The sequence below is a fragment of the Cannabis sativa genome, chromosome 1, assembly GCF_029168945.1.
Source record: "Cannabis sativa cultivar Pink pepper isolate KNU-18-1 chromosome 1, ASM2916894v1, whole genome shotgun sequence".
In the NCBI taxonomy this organism is placed as follows: Eukaryota; Viridiplantae; Streptophyta; class Magnoliopsida; order Rosales; family Cannabaceae; genus Cannabis; species Cannabis sativa.
In genome coordinates this window covers 11386099-11402454 of record NC_083601.1, presented here as the reverse complement: position 1 = coordinate 11402454, position 16356 = coordinate 11386099, and the positions used below count along the sequence as shown (strand labels likewise).

General features: G+C 39.5%; 1 non-coding gene across 1 annotated transcript; it reads left to right on the top strand.

Moving 5' to 3' along the window:
- The first annotated feature begins 12644 nt into the window (after window positions 1–12644).
- Window positions 12645–12751, top strand: LOC115708447 (small nucleolar RNA R71). Its single transcript, XR_004009946.2, has one exon. It is a non-coding gene; the product is annotated as a small nucleolar RNA R71 (small nucleolar RNA).
- Window positions 12752–16356: the final 3605 nt, after the last annotated feature.

Genomic DNA, 16356 nt, shown 5'->3' with positions numbered 1-16356 from the left:
GTTGGGATAAGTAAACGGTTGAAGGAGATTTTGGGGATTGAGGGTTCTACTAGTAACATTAACTATTTGGGACTCCCTCTCTTCATAACCCAACAAAAGGATGCATACTTCAATTTTGTTTTGGATAATCTAGTTTCAAAGCTCCAGTGTGGGAAAGTGAAAACTCTCTCTAAAGCTGGACGTGCCACTATGAAAAATCAGTTGGCCTCGCTCTCCCAATCTACACAATGCAAATGACAAAACTCTCTAAAAGAATGGAATCCATGGTCGATGGGTTGATTAAGGATTTCTGGTAGGTCTATAAGAAAGGTAATCGAGGTATTTACCTGAAGGCATGGGACAAAGTGTGCCTCCCCAAATCTAGGGGTTGTTTAGGCTTTCAAAAAGTTGCAGAGATGAATTAAGCTTTTTTAGCTAAATGGGGTTGGCTTCTGACAAATGAGAATCAATCGCGTTGCTGTAGAGTTCTTACGGCCAAATATATGAAAGGTAATCTCATTTCTAAAAATGAGAAAGATAATCCTTATATTTTGGTCCCTTGAGCCTTCCCACCGCCCTTTACCCTCTCTCTAACCCTTTTTGCATGAAGTTCTTTAATTTTGAGAAAAAATGGTGCAATTTGAGGAGGATTTAATTGTGGTGTTGTTCGTAAGCTTTGGAAAAGATTACTTGAGGTATTTAAATCTCTTTTCTATTAAATTAATCTCTTAAAATCAATATGTGTAAGTTGAAATGCATGATATTCTTAAAATATTATAGTTACGATGATCTTAGTTGATTCTTCGATGTTATATTTGTAACGTCCCCGCTTCAAGCCTCCATTGGGCCCTTACACCCACGGAATGAATGACTCTTACACACGAGTACGTCACTCTGGCTGCTTCATGGATTGATGAATAGGGTGTTCAAGGAGTACCTAGATAAGTTTGTTGTTGTATTCATTGATGACATTCTTATCTACTCCAAAATTGTGGAGGAACATGAGGAACACCTGAGGATGACTCTAAACCGACTTAAGGAGAATCAACACGAGTGTTTCCAGCATGCTTTGTCCTCACTCGCACGCTTCCTGGGAAAACTTCCCAAGAGGTCACCCATCTTGACATTTCCCCAGGTCAAGCACGCTTAACTGTGGAGTTCTTTCGAGATGGGCTACCTATATCTTGTTTTTCGGTAGCCCATTTCGAAAGAACTCCACAGTTAAGCATGCTTGACCTGGGACAATTTCAAGATGGGTGACCTCCTGGGAAGTTTTCCCAGGAAGCGTGTGAGTGAGGACAAAGCATGCTGGAAACACTCGTGTTGGTCTATAGGGCCAGTCGTCAGTCCATGAAGTAGCTAGAGTGACGTACTCGTGTATAAGAGCCATTCATTCCGTGGGTGTAAGGACCCAATGGAGGCTTGAAGCAGGGATGTTACAATATTCTTGAATGTTTGGTTGGAGTCTTCTTTCTTTAGTTGAGCCTAAATGCAAGGGTTTTGTAGCTGTGATTGTATACTTGCTATTAAAGATTAAGATGTTTTGATTTTGAATTTTGGTTCCTATGTGAGTTTGGGATTTCTTGTGTATTGCTTATGTATTTGTGATATATGGAGTTTATGAAGTATGTGTTTTAGACATGCAATACTTGTGGTAGATTATGGTTGTTTATACTTAGTATTGACCTCAAATTTGGCCAACCGACAACAAAGTGGTAATTATTACTGATGCTTGTCATGTGTTATACAATAAGAATAGAAGAGTAAAAGAGACATAAGATTTTATAGAGGTTTGGCCCTCTGAGTTAGCGAGTAATGACCTACTTTCCTTTTGGTAGTATTAATACTAGAGATAATACCACTCAGATCACAATGGTTGTGGAATCTAAAGTAGCTCTCTTAAGATTATAATATATGAATCAAGTAGACAAATGTCAAGTTAGAGAAAGAGAGAGAGAGCCCTGGGGCGTCTAGAAGAGATGGAAAGAGAGAGTTAAGGTTTCAAACTTAGAGTTTGAGAGCTTTAGTGAGCTTAGAAACTTAGCACTTAGGGAATTAGGGTTAGGCTAGTGCTTTTTATATAGTAGAGCTTACATGTAGATTAAAAACTAATATCCCTTAAAAATAGGTCAATAAAACTATATTTACATAATTATATAATAAACTTCAAATGAGTTAATTTTTCCTCAAAAATAGGTAAGTTGCTGATATCTTCTCCTATTTTCATGAGTTGCCAAGGTCCGAACCACAACTTGGTTTGCTGTCCACGGATGAAGGCTACACACCAAAGGCCTGCCAATTAAAGGCTGGCCGGCCATGCACCTGCCAGGTGCAGGCTAGCTAGCCACACAATGTCTGTAGGCCAGGGTCTGGCCGACCATGTTTCTGCCAGGGTTTGGTAGGTCATGTTCCTCCTAGCTTTGGCAAGTGTTGGCCAGCCTTCGCAGGTGTTGGCCAACCTTTGTACAACTTTTCCTTATAGAGGTCAGGCTTCCTTGGTTGAACGGACCCCTCCTTGGTCTGAAAGTCAGTTTTGGCCAGCCAACTTGTCCTCTTGCTTATTACTTGACAGTTTTGCGATGCCTTGTAAGGAGACTTTGTCCTACTATTGGCAAGGCTGTATTCCACGTGTCCTCTGTCTTGGCTTACATGGGCATGCCACCTCAGGTGGAAAAAATTTGGGATAACTCTCAGAGTTAAGCCTAATAATTGACTGCTTGAATTGTATGAAGTATGAATGAATTGTTAAATTTTCAAAATGTTGAAAATTGTGTTTTCTTGGTTTTTAAGCCTAGTCTCTGTGGTCAAGCTCGTGGTTGCCGCGACCAAGCTTGAACCCAGAACATGGATTTTCCCCTGCCCAATCTTACCGCGGCGACCATATGGTCTGGTCGCAGCGACCCCATGACAACAGTTCATTTTAGCATTTTTTGTTTTGGGAATAATTTTTACTCCAAACTCCGTTTTAGATGTTTAATATATCGTTGGAAGCTCATTTTGAGCTCTATTATTTGGTTCAATGTTGGAAACCTAAATGTTAATTTTTATGAAATGGGATTTTGGGATTAACCCTATGTGTGAAACCTAAAAATTGTGACTAAGAATACCGATACTCAGTCAGGATAACTTGTGGATTGGAATTCTCCTCATACATTAGAAATTGGGTAAGACAGTGAACTAAGCACATAGAGTGTAGCACGATGGTGCAATTGTATGTTACATGGTTGTTAGATAAAATCATGAGTTAGGGTTATTACCCTAAGTTTAAATTATGAATAAACATGCGATAATATATTATGTGAATAAATGAGAAGAGTTATGCAAGTAAGGCATAACTAGGTTAGACTTGATAACTAAAACCGAGATAAATCCTATCAAGGCCTTATATGTAAAAGAGACGTGTGAGCTTAACACGTGGGCCTATATTTGTTGCTATAATTTATAAACACTACGCAAGTATACGCAATCAAGTAGTAAATCTCACACAGGTGAGGTCGATCCCACGGGGAATTGGATTAAATACCACTAAACTATACTTATAATTCTATTTGGCAGATCAAAAGTAATTATGATTTAAAAACAGTAAAGTATGAAAGTAATTCAGAAAACTTAATAACACAATTGAAAGTTGAGCAAGATGAGATAATAGGGAGGAGAATCCTGTTGTTGTTTACCCAAATCGTTAATGCTTAATTACTATCCTATTCTTGAAGTGAATGACAGATTATGAAATAACCTAGCTCCTTTCAGATCTTCTAGATTCTAAATCACATGTTATCTAATTAATTCCTTAATTAAACTAACATGAAATCAGCATTAAGTAATAATCTACTCGTCACATAAGTCATGTGAATACTTTCGTTTCACATAGAACATCGATTATCTCAATTTTAGCATTCTCAATTCTCACTTTTCAGATTTTGAATTGAGATCATAGAGCATGCACAAGGTGATCAATCTTAAACATGAAATTAAACACAAATTAAGATTATTTCACAAACAAGAATTGAGGAATGGTAATTAAACATTAACTAGGCAAAACATTAAACAACAATCATCATCCTCCCTAAATGGGAAATTTAGTTCAGAAACAAATCCATAACCATTCCTATAGCAATATTCAACATAAATAAATTAAAGAGGAATAAAGAAAAGAACTGTTGGTGGATGAATTTTGGATCGTCACTTGAATCTCTGTGCTCTTCCTGCCGCTCTCTGCTGTATTTTAGGGTTCCTGATCGCTCTCCCTGACTTCCAATCGCAGTTTTCTATTTATAACTAAAATTTAGGGTTCGATGGACGAAAATGCCCCTGATCCGTACGGGATCTCGCCGCGGCCAAGCTTCCTCTCACCGCGGCGAGATGATTGCAAAATATAGGTCTTTCTGTATCTCTTAAATGGCCGCGGTGAGACTCCCCATCGCCGCGGCGACTGTAGCATTCCAAAGTTTCGAGATCTAGCCGCGGCCAAGTTGTGTCTAGCCGCGGCCATATATGCACAATTCCTCAAAAATTGTGTTTTCTTCGGCTCAACTCGTCTTTTATTGAATTTCTGCACCCGAGACCTCTTTTATTCCAAAGAACCTGAAAACATAGAAAACAAGCGTAATTCCGTCCCAACACAGCAAAAAATGCACATAAATTAGATCCAAAACATAGGCTAAAAATAGCCTAACAAACTCCCCCAAACTGACTCTTTACTCGTCCCCGAGTAAACTAAGACTAAACTAAAGCAAACAAACAATGATAACTAAACTTTCCGACGATTGAACTGCTACCACCACCTGCACAACTTCAATCCATCAATAACCAGAATTTCAACTTGGCAACTCTAATAACTAATTTGAATGTGCAATTTACAAGTAAGTAATTCATACAAACATAAAACATCGCAATTGCCATCTATATCACAACTGTTCTAAACTTTCCAACATCCCACTAACACATGATCAATAAGTTTGAATGACATACCTCTCTCCACTAATGTTGACAAATTTCTATTTGGAATCAATAGGTCTTTTTCGGTTAGCATCGCATGGCTTAGGTACATGGGTAGGTAAGAAGTCATTTAGGCTACACTATACCATAAGCACTATTAACCAAGCAAGCCTCGACACTTATTTTTTCTTTCTTTTCTTCCATATATCCCAAAAACAGTAGTAAGAGATTGCGATTTTTTTCCTTATGTGTGTACCTCATATTTTTCTTAGTTTTTTTTCAAGAAGACATTTTCGCATATTTTTCTTTTTTTTTTCTTCTATTTTTTCTGGAGGCACAACACACAATATCTTTTTTTCAATCTCTCACCCCTACACTTTGTTTCCCACTTACAACACTTTATCCCCCCCAAACTTGCTTAAAGGCTCATGGCATAATAAGGTATGTTCAGGGTGAACAGAGTTAAAGATAACAAATTTAGCTCAGTTAAGTGGTGAAAATTTTTAAAACAGGCTAAGGCTCAACTTTGGGTATACTATGGTAAGAATTTTTAGGTAGGCTTGAAAGGCTCAATCGTTCCAAAGAAAACTTGCCTAAAACACTTTCCAAACAAAAATCATCAAGGATTTCGCTTCAAGAGAGTATGTCAAACAAATTCTATTTCATGTACAGTCAATCATTCCACAAACCAAATAGAACAGAAGTGATATGTGAGAATAACAAATGTTTTAAGTCTACATGAATCACTTCCTAGTACACATCCATCTTAATTCAAACAGTTGCAAGTCAAGCACACAGTTATGTTTTAATCCATTGCACAAGTGAATAACAACGGTTCAATCAATCTTTCAATTTAGCTATCAACACAGGACTAAAAAAAAAAACTAAAACAAACTAATTAACGAAAACAAATAAACTGAAAAAATTTAAGTCTCCCCCCCAAACTAAAATGCACATTGTCCCCAATGTGTGAAAATAAACCAGGGTGAGAGAAACATACCTGAGCCCCTTAGAAGGGGTTTGGCGGCGGTGGCTGGTCATAAGGGTTGAAGCGGGGTGGCATGGCAAAATAATTAGGATCGTCCACACCGATATTCATCCTCGTGACAAGTGTGTTCAATTGTGCCACCTACTGCTCATCAAAGATACTCCGCTGGGCCATGTAATTCTGCATATGGATGTTCTGCTGAATCAGATAATTCAGCTGATTGTGAGTGTACTGCATGGCGGGGTCAAGAGGCTCGGCAAGGCGTGGTGGTTCAATGTCCTCATGTTCCTCTTCTTCTCTTGCCGGAGGACCTCTCTGAACTGGCGGTTGACCATGAGGATGAGGAGGTTTGAAGCGAAGAACAGTGGACAAGTTAATACTGCGCTGTGGCGGCGCCTTGGTATCATATGAGTACTGCGGTACCCCATGTTTCTCACAAAGATCAGTGATAATTCCAGCCAGCCCAAGTCCTCCACCAGAAGATCCCTCAACCATTATGTCAAAGGTCACTCGAATAATATCCCCCACATTCAAATTATAACCTTTCATAATGCCATAAACCCATTTAATCCTGTCTATTTGAGCATCAGAAAAATGTTTGTTCGGGAGCAACCTTGCACTAACAAAGTAAAGCCATGCCTTGACCACTGGGTTAAGTTCACATCGGTACAATTGGTATGGTTCTCCAGCAAGCTCATGGAACCTCAGGCCAGGATACCCTAGAGTCTCAGCAATATCCACATAATTCAAACTTCTTTTCCGAAATTGCTATTTGAAGGGTTGCTGCTCTACAGTGAAAGTTGGGAGCTCGTAAAGAGCATGAATGGCAGCTGTGGAAGCAGGAACTCTAACCCCTCTAACTCTTACTTTGTCATCTTCTCTTTCAGGCCAGTTGGCTAAAAATTCTAAAGCTAGAGTTTGGTTACTACGCTCAGTGACATCCACAAACTTAGTCCACTGCCTATGTAAGATTTGATCTCTAATAGATGCAAATGCAGGAGGAATGTTTGCAGTTTGACTCAGGTTTACAATGTCTATCCCTCTGTCTTCAATGAATGCCCTATCTTTCAATTTCAAAAACCGCTCTTGAGCATCCATGTTGGTAAATCTTACTCTATCAAAATTAGAGCGACCCCTAGGTGGGTTGGACGATGAAGCTCCCCCTTCCTCATTGACTCTTGACCTTTTTGGACCCATATCACCCAATTTTTTTTCTAACTCTCAAGATTTTTCAAAATTTCGACAGCACTTCCCCTTAAAAATCCACTTCCCGGGAATTAATTCCCTCTCAATCAAACCCAATTCTATTCACACAAACAATTTTCAACAATGTATATAGCAAAAATCCCAAATATCCCAAAGATTATCCAAAACTATCCAACAATTCACAAATTTTTCAATAAAAATTGGATTGGGAATCTTAGAATTAATACCTCAATGAGCATCCCCCTTTAATCATCCTCCATTGTTGAAAGCTTGAAGTTCTTGAGAAAGAAAAAGATGAATAAGGGTTTTGAAATTTTTGGGTGAGGTTTTAGGGATTTGGGATTGATTTTGAGTGGGAATGAGTGTTTGATGAGAGAAATAAGGGTTTATGATGATTGATGATGAAAGTGTATGGTTAGATTTGATTGAATGGGGTTTTGAATGGGATTAGATGAAAAAAAATGGTGAAGAAAGTGGTTTTCGGCGTGGAGAGGTGAATGATTGAGAATGAGGTGTGATTTTGAAATGTTAGGGATTTGCCCCTTTTTAAACAAACCTGACCAATCTCGCCGCGGCGAGATATAGCCTCGCCGCGGCCAAAATCCGTGAAAATAACCCCCTTTCTGTAAGGCTTAAATGGCCGCGGTGGTATGTCCCCTCGCCGCAGCCAGATTTCGTGAAAAATAGCCTCTCTCTGTAAGGCTTAAATGGCCGCGACCATACATCCCATCGCCGCGGCCACTGGAAGATTTTTTTTTTTTTTTTAAGCAAAGCTGGACAAACTGAAAAAGAAAAAATAGCAGTAAAACTTAAAAAGAGTTCAACTAAATCATAAAGAACACTTGGGTTGCCTCCCAATTAGCGCTAACTTTATCGTCGCATAGCTAGACGTTGATCGAGATCTTCATATTGGCGCCAGAATCATGGCGGACTTGGTTTGATCAAATTGACCTCCCAAGTAGAGCTTTAATCGCTGCCCATTCACCTTAAAAGTATTAGGGCCTTCACCTTTTAGTTCCACCGCTCCATAAGGAAACACCTTGATCACTGTAAATGGCCCTGACCACCTTGACTTTAATTTACCAGGAAACAACTTTAGTCTTGAGTTGAAGAGTAGAACTTGTTGCCCAGGTTGAAACTCCTTTCTGACTAAATTTCGGTCATGCCACCTCTTAGTTCTTTCCTTGTAAATCTTAGCGTTCTCATAAGCTTCGTTTCGAAATTCCTCCAACTCATCCAGCTGTAATAGTCTTTTCTGCCCAGCAGCTTTTAAATCCATGTTCAGCGTTTTCATTGCCCAATAAGCTTTGTGTTCTAACTCCACCGGTAAATGACAAGCCTTTCCAAACACCAACCGATATGGTGACATCCCGATTGGCGTTTTGAACGCGGTTCTATAGGCCCACAATGCGTCATCCAACTTTCTTGACCAATCTTTCCTTGATCTCTGCACCGTTTTCTCCAGAATCGTCTTTATTTCCCGGTTAGAAATCTCAGCTTGGCCATTACTTTGCGGATGATAGGGGAGGGCAGTTCTATGACGGACACCATATTTTGAAAGAAGTGCTTCGAACTGTTTGTTGCAGAAGTGACTCCCTTCATCGCTTATGATTGCTCGGGGAGTACCAAACCGTGTGAATATATTTTTCTGAAGGAATCGAAGAACTGTTTTTCCATCATTAGCTGGTGCTGCTGCAGCTTCTACCCATTTTGATACGTAATCCACAGCTAGTAAAATGTATAGATTGCTGAATGATGAAGGAAAAAGACCCATAAAGTCTATCCCCCATACATCAAACAACTCTACTTCCAAGATTCCTGTCAAAGGCATTTCGTTTCTCCTTGAGATGTTTCCTGTACGCTGACAACGATCACATGCCTTCACAAAAGTACTAGCATCTTTGAAAAGTGTTGGCCAAAAGAATCCGCTTTGCAACACCTTGGCAGCTGTTCTAGTTCCACTGAAGTGTCCCCCACATGGTAGAGCATGACAGTGATTAAGAATAGAGTACATCTCCTCTTCAGGCACACACCTTCTTATTATCTGATCTGCACAGTGCTTGTAGAGGATTGGCTCTTCCCAGTAGTAATGTTTCACCTCAGAAAAGAATTTCTTTAGTTGTTGGCGAGATAGCTCAGGAGGAGTGATATTGGCAGCCAAGTAGTTAACATAATCAGCATACCATGGTACCAATAAACTTTCCCTCACACTAAAGAGTTGTTCATCGGGAAATTGTTCATTTATTTGTACCTCTTTCGTATTCTGACTTTCTTCCAGCTCTAGTCTTGACAAGTGATCTGCCACCAGATTCTCAGTACCCTTCTTATCTTTTATGTCTAGATCAAATTCTTGCAAAAGAAGAACCCATCGAATTAGTCGTGGTTTGGCATCCTTCTTAGTCATCAAGTATTTGATTGCTGAATGATCTGTATACACTATCACCTTATTGCCAATCAAGTAGGGTCGAAATTTGTCACATGCAAACACTATAGCCAGCATCTCTTTTTCTGTAGTAGCGTAATTCAGTTGGGCATCATTCAAGGTTTTGCTTGCATAGTAAATGGTTCTGAATACCTTGTCAACCCGTTGTCCCAAAACTGCTCCAATCGCATAATCACTTGCATCGCACATGATTTCAAAAGGTAATTCCCAGTTTGGTGTAGTCACAATCGGTGCTGAGATTAACTTATCCTTGAGAATCTGGAATGCTTCAAGACAATCTTTCCCAAATTCAAAAGGTACTCCACTAGCGAGAAGATTGTATAGCGGTTTGGCAACTTTGGAGAAGTCTTTGATAAATCTTCTATAGAACCCGGCATGACCCAAAAAGCTTCGAACTCCCTTAACTGAAACTGGGGGAGGCAAGTTCTCAATTGTAGATACTTTGGCTCTGTCAACCTCAATACCTTCCTTCGAGATTTTGTGTCCCAACACTATTCCTTCCGTAACCATAAAATGGCATTTTTCCCAGTTCAACACCAAATTAGAATCTTCACACCTTGTTAAAACCAATTCCAAGTTGCTTAAACATTGGTCAAACGAGGAACCAAACACTGAAAAATCATCCATGAACACCTCGATGCATTTTTCTATTAGATCTGAAAATATGGCCATCATACACCTCTGAAATGTTGCTGGAGCATTACACAGCCCAAATGGCATTCGTCGAAAAGCAAAAGTACCATATGGACATGTGAATGTTGTTTTTTCTTGATCTTCCGGTGCTATAGCTATTTGCTGATACCCTGAGTACCCATCAAGGAAACAATAGTACTCTTGACCTGCCAACTTGTCTAACATCTGATCAATGAATGGGAGTGGAAAGTGATCTTTTCTTGTGGCCTTGTTGAGTTTCCGGTAGTCAATGCAAATTCTCCATCCTGTGACAGTTCTGGTTGGGATGAGTTCATTCTTTTCATTCTTCACCACCGTCATCCCTCCTTTCTTTGGAGCAACTTGGACTGGACTTACCCATTTACTATCTGAAATAGGATACGCTACCCCGACATCTAACCACTTTAAGACTTCTTTTCTGACAACCTCCTTCATTGGTGGATTTAATCTTCGTTGTGCATCAATGGTAGGCTTCACTCCTTCCTCCATTAAGATTCTGTGCATTACAGTTAAAGGGTTGATCCCTTTAATATCTGCTAGAGTCCATCTAATGGCTTTCGTATGCTTCCTTAGAACCCGTAATAGCTTGTCTGTCTCTACAGAAGATATGGAGGATGCCACAATAACAGGAAGTGTCTTATTTTCTCCCAAATATTCATACCTGAGATGGTCCGGTAGGACTTTTAACTCTAGTTGAGGAGGCTTTTCAGTAGATGGGGTAGGCTTTGTTGGTATGACTCCTAACTCTTCATAGTATTTTCTATTCAGCGGTCCATAAGAGTCAAGCCACATAACATACTCATAAGCTTCCTTACCGTCTTGTTCCACCACCTCCCCTTGTACCAAAGTCAGATTAAGAGGATTTTCAATATGTGTCTTTGTCTCCACCAACTGGTCCACCACATCAATTGCAAAACAGTTGTCACTAGCCGTAGGGTAGGTCATTGCTTTGAGCACATTAAATACAACTTCATCTCCTTGTACCCTCAGCTTTAACTCTCCTTTCTGAACATCAATTAGTGCTTTCCTTGTTGCCAAGAAGGGTCTCCCCAGGATGATAGGAACATTGCTGTCTTCTTCCATATCCAGAACAATGAAGTCAGCTGGAAAGATGAACTTGTCAACTTTTACTAACACATCCTCAATGACTCCTCTAAGATAAGCTAGTGATCGATCCACCAATTGAAGAGTTACCGTGGTTGGCTTTGCTTCACCCAACTGCAGTCTTTTAAACACTGACAAAGGCATTAAGTTTATACTGGCTCCCAAATCACATAGTGCATTTATTCCTTCAATTTTTCCAATAGTACAAGGAATAGTGAAGCTCCCTAGATCTCTGAGTTTTGGAGGGAGTTTCTTCTGTAGAATAGCGCTGCACTCTTCAGTTAGAGCCACTGTCTCATAATCCTCCATCTTCCTCTTCTTTGACAAAATTTCCTTCATAAACTTCACATAACTTGGCATCTGCTCTAGAGCTTCAGCAAAAGGAATGTTAATGTGAAGTCTTTTGAAGACTTCTAGAAACTTGGTGAACTGCTTGTCTAAGCTTGACTTTCTGAGCCTCTGAGGATAGGGTATTTTCACATGATGATCAATGCTAATAGGTGGAGACTGTTGTGGTAGTGTTGGGCTGTCAGTAGCCTTCTCTGCTGTGGTGTTGGTGTTTGCACTGGTTGAGCATTTATTTCTTCATCTACCTCAACTGGTTGTGGTAACTCAGGCCCATCATACTTCTTACCGCTCCTCAGGGTAATTGCTTTGCAGTTTTCTTTGGGATTGACTTCAGTTGTGCTAGGCAAATTTCCTTGAGGGCGGGTTGCTACCTGAGTTGCTAACTGGCCCATCTGAGTCTGCAGGTCTTTAATTAAAGATCTAGTTTCAGTCATAAATTGAAGCAGTAAATCTGTTTGCAAACTAGAATTTCCACCAGAGGCTTGTTGCTGATTAAACTGTTGGTTCTGATTTCGTTGCTCATAGAACCCACTGTTTCTTCGGTTGTTACCCTGGTTGAACCTATAATTGTTGTTGTTGTTGTTCTGTGAAAAATTCCCAATGGCTTTAGCTTCATCCATTGGCAAATCATCCACATCTGCTTGACACTCCGAAAAGTGATGACTTCCTCCACATAACTCACAAACAATTTGGGATTGTCTAGCTTGCCCTGCAATTATTTTTGTCAATGCCTCAACCTGAGCTGTTAACTTTGTGATGGCATCAACTTCTAACACACCAGCTACCTTCTTAGATTGACTCCTTTCAGTTGGCCACTGCTGATTGTTTAGAGCCATCTCCTCCAATAGATCATACGCCTCATTAGCACTCTTTCTCATAAAAGCTCCGCCCGCTGCTGCATCTATTAGAGTTCTAGTATTACCAACCAGCCCGTTGTAGAAGTTGTGAACCAGCATCCACTTCTCTATACCATGATGAGGACACCTCCTGATCAGATCTTTAAACCTCTCCCAAGCCTCATGGAGAGATTCATTATCTTGTTGGCAGAAATTATTGATTTCTCCTCTCAGCTTTGCAGACTTGGCTGGAGGAAAGAACTTTGACAAGAATTTTGTTGCCAGATCATTCCAGGTGGCAATAGAATTGGGTGGCAAGGAGTTCAACCAACTCTTGGCTCGTTCTCTGAGCGAGAATGGAAACAATCTCAGTCGAATGGCATCATCGCTAACTCCATTAACTTTAAAAGTTTCACAAAGTTCCATGAAGTTAGAGAGATGCAGATTAGGATCTTCAGAAGGGAGGCCACCAACCGGGCGAAGGCTGCACCATTTGAAGGATGGCGGGTTTAATCTCAAAGTTGTTTGCATCCATTGCGGTGGCCCGATACATGACTTGCACTCCGTCAGAGTAGGGAGAATGTAATCTCTCAAGCTACGGCCATTAGCTTGATCTTCCACGGCGCCTCCATTATTACCGTTATTACCCCCATTGTTTCCAGCATTATTGTTCACATTGGCAGCCATGATTTCTGATGTTTCAGCAGTTGCTGAAACTCTTTCTTGCCTCTTGTTCTTTCGATTCCTCCTGCAAGTTTTCTCGATTTCAGGATCAACTGGTAATATGACTGCTTGTCCTTGACGGCGCATGCACTTATGATTCCTGAAATAGATCAAGAAAATATGGCAAGAAAAAGGTTAGAAAAATCAGCAAGAGAAAATATACCAAAGTAGAAGTTAGTATAATTTTGTGTAATATTAATCTTTAAACAATTCCCCGGCAACGGCGCCAAAAACTTGTTGCTATAATTTATAAACACTACGCAAGTATACGCAATCAAGTAGTAAATCTCACACAGGTGAGGTCGATCCCACAGGGAATTGGATTAAATACCACTAAACTATACTTATAATTCTATTTGGCAGATCAAAAGTAATTATGATTTAAAAATAGTAAAGTATGAAAGTAATTCAGAAAACTTAATAACACAATTGAAAGTTGAGCAAGATGAGATAATAGGGAGGAGAATCTTGTTGTTGTTTACCCAAATCGTTAATGCTTAATTACTATCCTATTCTTGAAGTGAATGACAGATTATGAAATAACCTAGCTCCTTTCAGATCTTCTAGATTCTAAATCACATGTTATCTAATTAATTCCTTAATTAAACTAACATGAAATCAGCATTAAGTAATAATCTCTCGTCACATAAGTCATGTGAATACTTTCGTTTCACATAGACCATCGATTATCTCAATTTTAGCATTCTCAATTCTCACTTTTCAGATTTCGAATTGAGATCATAGAGCATGCACAAGGTGATCAATCTTAAACATGAAATTAAACACAAATTAAGATAATTTCACAAACAAGAATTGAGGAATGGTAATTAAACATTAACTAGGCAAAACATTAAACAACAATCATCATCCTCCCTAAATGGGAAATTTAGTTCAGAAACAAATCCATAACCATTCCTATAGCAATATTCAACATAAATAAATTAAAGAGGAATAAAGAAAAGAACTGTTGGTGGATGAATTTTGGATCGTCACTTGAATCTCTGTGCTCTTCCTGCCGCTCTCTGCTGTATTTTAGGGTTCCTGATCGCTCTCCCTGACTTCCAATCGCAGTTTTCTATTTATAACTAAAATTTAGAGTTCGATGGACGAAAATGCCCCTGATCCGTATGGGATCTCGCCGCGGCCAAGCTTCCTCTCGCCGCGGCGAGATGATTGCAAAATATAGATCTTTCTGTATCTCTTAAATGGCCGCAGCGAGACTCCCCATCGCCGCGGCGACTGTAGCATTCCAAAGTTTCGAGATCTAGCCGCGGCCAAGTTGTGTCTAGCCGCGGCCATATATACACAATTCCTCAAAAATTGTGTTTTCTTCGGCTCAGCTCGTCTTTTATTGAATTTCTGCACCCGAGACCTCTTTTATTCCAAAGAACCTGAAAACATAGAAAACAAGCGTAATTCCGTCCCAACACAGCAAAAAACGCACATAAATTAGATCCAAAACATAGGCTAAAAATAGCCTAACAATATTATATAGACATTAGATGCAGTGACATCATTATATATGAGATAATGTGACATACAATGTGGTGGTACGGTTATATGCACAGAGGCGTAATGTATGAAATGTGATTATTATAATTGTTCATACTATATTATTGTTTTGTCTTGCTGGGTCTGGGCTCACGAGTGCTCTAATGTGCAGGCAAAGGTAAAGTGGTGTCAGGTCAGCCATGAGTTTGAGGGTTTTGAAGATGAATTGTACATGTTCCCGCCAAGCTAGACCACAAGGGTTGGGTCGAATAGGGAATTGTATAGAAATTCTATTTTGCAGCTTAGGACAACCTGTATGAAATAACTTCTAATATTTTGAAAATAATTTTACGGGATCCTAAACATGTAACTTTAATATTTTGTTTTAAGTAATGTATGTCTTATTATAAGTTATTTATTTAATTAAGTTAAATATATATTATTAATTATTTGGCTTATAGACCCCAATTAATGAGATTAGCATATTGTAATCATGACATGTGGAATTTCTTTGAGTAGGACGTTACACTGGAGCTTGGTCAGCCCTTAATTTCTCTCTGGAAGAGTGGATTCATCACATTTCTATTGTCCCTTGGAGTGTCATGCATGGGTCTTGGTGAATAGTTCTTTCTTTGGGGTTCATCCACCTTTTTCTTCCCCTTATCTTTTTCTTGATTTGAGGGCCCAACCCCAAGATGGTTAAACTTCCTTGTTGGCACGACTTTGGCATTGAGGTTTTCTCATGCTACCAAGCCTTTCAGCTCTAAGAGGGTTTCTTGTATTTGGCACGCAACTTCCTCTTGTTCTGCCACCTTTGCTTGTTGGTCCAAGACTATCTGTCTTAACCTTACAACTTCAGGGTCTTCCTCATAATACTCCTCATCTTCCTTGTTGTAGTCGTCCATTTGATCCTCGTCTTGGCCTTCTTCGTCGTCCTCCTTGAGGGGAGTTTCTTCAACATGATTTTTCGGTTGATGGCCTTTTTGAGGTGGGTGACTGACCACATGCGATGCTTCACTGTCTCCTACGGCATCAACCTAAATGTTTGCCTAAACATCTGCTAGGAGAGAGCAATTTATGTCATCAGTAGTAGGGTCTTCTTTGTCGTTGCAAAAAGTTGGTTTTTCAATTGCGGTTCTAGTTGCAACCATCGTTATATATGACATCAATGGTGAAAACTTTCTTCATCTCTCAATGAAAGCACCAAAATTTTTACCAAGTTTTTCAGAAACGTAATTAAAAATAGATTTAGCTCAACAAAATATAATTAGAAGTAAATGTTGACCGAGGTTTTCGGCAACTCGTAAAATATGATTATAATAATGAGCTGTAAGAAAGCGAGATGAAGACTTTTTACGTGGTTGGGGCGTTAATGAGCCTTAGTCCACGAGCCACTGCTATTAATGGATATCTTTAATACAGATTTTACACTTGGGAGAATGTTTCTCTCTTTAATACAAAGAATGTTCTTGGTGAGTTTTTTCTCTCTTTGCTCTCTAGCAACCAAGATTCTCCGACCCCATTAAATGAGCTTTGAGGGGGTATTTATAGTGTTTTGGTGGGGTAATCCCTAGAATTGTTCTTACATATGTGTCTGTAAGTATCCATAAAGTTGGGCATTTCCGATG